We start from the raw sequence: 6000 nt of genomic DNA on the forward strand, positions 1-6000 counted from the left end.
GACAGACAGGTAGATCTGGTAGAGACAGACAGGTAGATCTGGTAGAGACAGACAGGTAGATCTGGTGGAGACAGAACAGACAGACAGGTAGATCTGGTGGATGAATGAGGTTAGGGCCAGTGGTCGAGTGTTTCGGGGGAAAGGAGGAGAGGAGAGGAGAGGAGAGGAGAGGAGAGGAGAGGAGAGGAGAGGAGAGGAGAGCAGAGGGGAGGATTCACTGGGGAGCCTGAAGAAGGGTTATGTACCACAGGGAAAATTACACTGCTGCTACCTGGCACTCCAACCCCGGTGCATGGATGAAGAGTGGAAAGAGACCCGTCTCTAGTCTCTGCAGCTCAGCTTAGACGACCACCAGCTATACTCTGTGGTCAAGAGCAGCGCAATATAAAGGATATCACTTGGAACCCAGCTCAGCTTATGACCACTGTGTTATCGTGGCAGCTGGTGTGGGGACTGGAGAAGCTGTTTGTTTCACTCCCAATTGTTGGCCACTTTGGCCTTAAGATGTGCCATTACAGAGCAACGTGACAAGTCAAAAGTAGCCTAATGTCTCTCATAGGAGGTAGCTACTCTACTGTCTGGTCTCTGCCTGCGGACGAATACATAAACCATTCAGCAGAATCACTACGGTTACAGAAAAGCGTTGTATTAGAACAGTTTCCATAGCAGTGGGGAACGGACGGTACCAGAAGATAGGGAACAGAAATACATCTAGATTTCTCCTGAGGTCCAGAGGTATTCAAGCCACTGAACTCCGTTATAAATCTAGTTGTTTTCTCCTGAGGTCCAGAGGTATTCAAGTTAACTCCATTATGAATCATGCTGTGTTAAGCTTTACTGACCATTTCATCACCATGGGTATCCACAATGGACTGTGTTATCGTGAGTTGGTATCATATATTAGTTTAACTGTCTGCAGATGATACTAAGGTAATTAGAAGAGTAGGCTTTGTAACCCACAGAACACATCACTATTCCTGGTGTGAGAATGCCTGTATCATGTGGATGTGATGCCTGTATCATGTGGATGTGATGTGATGCCTGTATCATGTAGATGTGATGCCTGTATCATGTGGATGTGATGCCTGTATCATGTGGATGTGATGCCTGTATCATGTGGATGTGATGCCTGTATCATGTGGATGTGATGCCTGTATCATGTGGATGTGATGCCTGTATCATGTGGATGTGATGCCTGTATCATGTGGATGTGATGCCTGTATCATGTGGATGTGATGCCTGTATCATGTGGATGTGATGCCTGTATCATGTGGATGTGATGCCTGTATCATGTGGATGTGATGCCTGTATCATGTGGATGTGATGCCTGTATCATGTGGATGTGATGCCTGTATCATGTGGATGTGATGCCTGTATCATGTGGATGTGATGCCTGTATCATGTGGTTGTGATTGTTCATTACAATTATTGATTATGATATCATTATTATCATTCATTATAATGATTCATTATGATGTTTCATTATGATTCATTATTAGCATTCATAATGGTTCATTATAATGATTCATTATGATGATTCATTATGATGATTCATTATGGTTCATTATTATGATTCATTATGGCTCATTATGATGATTCATTATGATGATTTATTATTATGATTCATTATGGCTCATTATTATGATTCATTATGATGATTCACTATGATGATTCATTGTGGTTCATTATTATGATTCATTATGGCTCATTATGATGATTCATTATGATGATTCATTATGGTTCATTATTATGATTCATTATGGCTCATTATTACGATTCATTAGGATTCATTATGATGATTCATTATGATGATTCATTGTGATTCATTATGACGATTCATTATGATGATTCATTATGATGATTCATTATTATGATTCATTATGATGATTCATTGTGATTCATTATGATGATTCATTATGGCTCATTATTATGATTCATTATGATGATTCATTGTGATTCATTATAACGATTCATTATGATGATTCATTATGGTTCATTATGATGATTCATTATGATGATTCATTGTGATTCATTATGACGATTCATTATGATGATTCATTATGACGATTCATTATTATGATTCATTATGATGATTCATTGTGATTCATTATGATGATTCATTATGGCTCATTATTACGATTCATTATGATGATTCATTATGATGCATACCCACAGGGCACAACAAGTTGTGGATTCAAATCCTGATGGGATCAATTACATATTCAAAACATGTATAAACTCATTGTACTGTGAGTCATTATAAGTAGCATATTACAGTATGTCGTTGTCTGATAAAACCTTATTGTCATTTATTGAAATCAGTAACTTCCCTTAATGTACTCTGAACATTCATTCCATGACCCCAATTCCATGACCCCATTTCCTGACCCCATTCCATGACCCCATGCCATGACCCCATTCCATGACCCCATGCCATGACCCCATTCCATGACCCCATTCCAATGACCCCATTCCATGACCCCATTTCCTGACCCCATTCCATGACCCCATTCCATGACCCCATTCCAATGACCCCATTCCATGACCCCATTCCATGACCCCATTCCATGACCCCATTCCCTGACCCCATTCCCTGACCCCATTCCATGACCCCATTCCATGACCCCATTCCATGACCCCATTCCATGACCCCATTCCATGACCCCATTCCAATGACCCCATTCCCTGACCCCATTCCATGACCCCATTCCATGACCCCATTCCATGACCCCATTCCAATGACCCCATGTATATTTTGGAAATGAGGTTTTCGTCGGACAGCGACTATACGCGGCATACATGTATTACATTAAAGGGCACAACAACAGACAGGGGATGACCCATTAAACACAACAGACACGGGATAACCCATTAAACACAACAGACACGGGATAACCCATTAAACACAACAGACACGGGATGCCCCATTAAACACAACAGACACGGGATGCCCCATTAAACACAACAGACACGGGATGCCCCATTAAACACAACAGACACGGGATGACCCATTAAACACAACAGACACGGGATGACCCATTAAACACAACAGACACGGGATGAACCATTAAACACAACAGACACGGGATGAACCATTAAACACAACAGACACGGGATGGATCCATTTTACACAACAGACACGGGATGAGCCATTTTAGACAACAGACACGGGATGGACCATTATAGACAACAGACACGGGATGTACAGTACCATTGTACTTTGGCATAAGGACACAAAGGCAATGCCGATGTCCAGCTGGGATCACACACACACAAACATACTAAAAATGTATGCAGTCACTATACTGTAGGTGTCACCAGTATTATGCAGTGACGGGGCACACAGATAATACAGTATGGCTCATTATTATGCAGTGACGGGGCACACATATAATACAGTATGGCTCATTATTATGCAGTGACGGGGCACACAGATAATACAGTATGGCTCATTATTATGCAGTGACGGGGCACACAGATAATACAGTATGGCTCATTATTATGCAGTGACGGGGCACACAGATAATACAGTATGGCTCATTATTATGCAGTGACATCATTGTGTCCTAGCATGAAGAACCCGGTGTAGCTCAGCTGAGTAAGATGGTTGTGGGTTCAATTCCCACAGAGATCACCTGCGCATTCTCAACATGAATCTGTTCACTGTACTGGAAATCAGTTCGTAGCATTGAGGTGAATTAAGGGGTTATAGATGGGGTAGTTTGTAGTATTGAGGTGAATGAAGGGGTTATATATGGGGTAGTTTGTAGTATTGAGGTGAATGAAGGGGTTATAGATGGGGTAGTTTGTAGTAATGAGGTGAATTTGAGGTTATAGATGGGGTAGTTTGTAGTAATGAGGTGAATTTGAGGTTATAGATGGGGTAGTTTGTAGTAATGAGGTGAATTTGAGGTTATAGATGGGGTAGTTTGTAGTATTGAGGTGAATTAGGGGTAATATATGGGGTAGTTTGTAGTATTGAGGTGAATTAAGGGGTTATAGATGGGGTAGTTTGTAGTAATGAGGTGAATTTGAGGTTATAGATGGGGTAGTTTGTAGTATTGAGGTGAATTAAGGGGTTATAGATGGGGTAGTTTGTAGTATTGAGGTGAATTAAGGGGTTATAGATGGGGTAGTTTGTAGTATTGAGGTGAATTAAGGGGTTATAGATGGGGTAGTTTGTAGTAATGAGGTGAATTTGAGGTTATAGATGGGGTAGTTTGTAGTAATGAGGTGAATTAGGGGGTTATAGATGGGGTAGTTTGTAGTATTGAGGTGAATTAAGGGGTTATAGATGGGGTAGTTTGTAGTAATGAGGTGAATTTGAGGTTATAGATGGGGTAGTTTGTAGTAATGAGGTGAATTTGAGGTTATAGATGGGGTAGTTTGTAGTAATGAGGTGAATTTGAGGTTATAGATGGAGTAGTTTGTAGTAATGAGGTGAATTAGGGGGTTATAGATGGGGTAGTTTGTAGTAATGAGGTGAATTTGAGGTTATAGATGGGGTAGTTTGTAGTATTGAGGTGAATTAAGGGGTTATAGATGGGGTAGTTTGTAGTAATGAGGTGAATTTGAGGTTATAGATGGGGTAGTTTGTAGTATTGAGGTGAATTAAGGGGTTATAGATGGGGTAGTTTGTAGTATTGAGGTGAATTAAGGGGTTATAGATGGGGTAGTTTGTAGTATTGAGGTGAATTAAGGGGTTATAGATGGGGTAGTTTGTAGTAATGAGGTGAATTTGAGGTTATAGATGGGGTAGTTTGTAGTAATGAGGTGAATTAGGGGGTTATAGATGGGGTAGTTTGTAGTAATGAGGTGAATTTGAGGTTATAGATGGGGTAGTTTGTAGTAATGAGGTGAATTTGAGGTTATAGATGGAGTAGTTTGTAGTAATGAGGTGAATTAGGGGGTTATAGATGGGGTAGTTTGTAGTAATGAGGTGAATTTGAGGTTATAGATGGGGTAGTTTGTAGTATTGAGGTGAATTAAGGGGTTATAGATGGGGTAGTTTGTAGTAATGAGGTGAATTTGAGGTTATAGATGGGGTAGTTTGTAGTAATGAGGTGAATTTGAGGTTATAGATGGGGTAGTTTGTAGTAATGAGGTGAATTAGGGGGTTATAGATGGGGTAGTTTGTAGTAATGAGGTGAATGAAGGGGTTATAGATGGGGTAGTTTGTAGTATTGAGGTGAATGAAGGGGTTATAGATGGGGTAGTTTGTAGCATTGAGGCGAATTAGGGGTTATTATATGGGGTAGTTTGTAGCATTGAGGCGAATTAGGGCACCAACTGGAAGGTCAGACTTCCTATTCTCACATATATCCTAGCCAATGGTGTGCCTGGCCAATGGTGTGCCTGGCCAATGGTGTGCCTGGCCAATGGTGTGCCTGGCCAATGGTGTCCCTGGCCAATGGTGTCCCTGGCCAATGGTGTGCCTGGCCAATGGTGTGCCTGGCCAATGGTGTGCCTGGCCAATGGTGTGCCTGGCCAAAGAGCTCTATTTCCGTGTCATCCAACAAATGTAATTTCCTGGAGTTGGATAAACGGCATTGGCACTTGGATTGGAACCAGTGTTCTGGTCAGATGACATGAAAAACCCGAGCTCTTTAGTCATGCACACCAGTAGTGGGTTTGGAATGGAAATGAGGAATCATATACAGAGACAATAACTCAATACCTCCTGTAAACTACAGTGGTGGATCTTTGATGTTATGAAGCTATTTTGCTTCCATTGATCCTGGGACCCTTGTTAAAGTCAACAGCATCATGAACTTTACCAAGTACCAGGACATTTTAGCCCAAAAAAACTGGTTTCCCTCTGTCAGGAGGCTGAAACTTGGCCGCAAGTGGATCTTCCAGCAAGAAAATAACCCCTAGCACACATCAAAATCCACAAATAAAATTGTTAATTTGCCACAAAATCAACATTTTGCAAAGGCCATCTCAGTCTCCGGACTTATAACCACAGGTTTTCAATGGGTTTCAACTGAAGATCCCATA

This window comes from Salmo salar, chromosome ssa10 (genome assembly GCF_905237065.1).
Source record: "Salmo salar chromosome ssa10, Ssal_v3.1, whole genome shotgun sequence".
NCBI classification, from domain to species: Eukaryota; Metazoa; Chordata; class Actinopteri; order Salmoniformes; family Salmonidae; genus Salmo; species Salmo salar.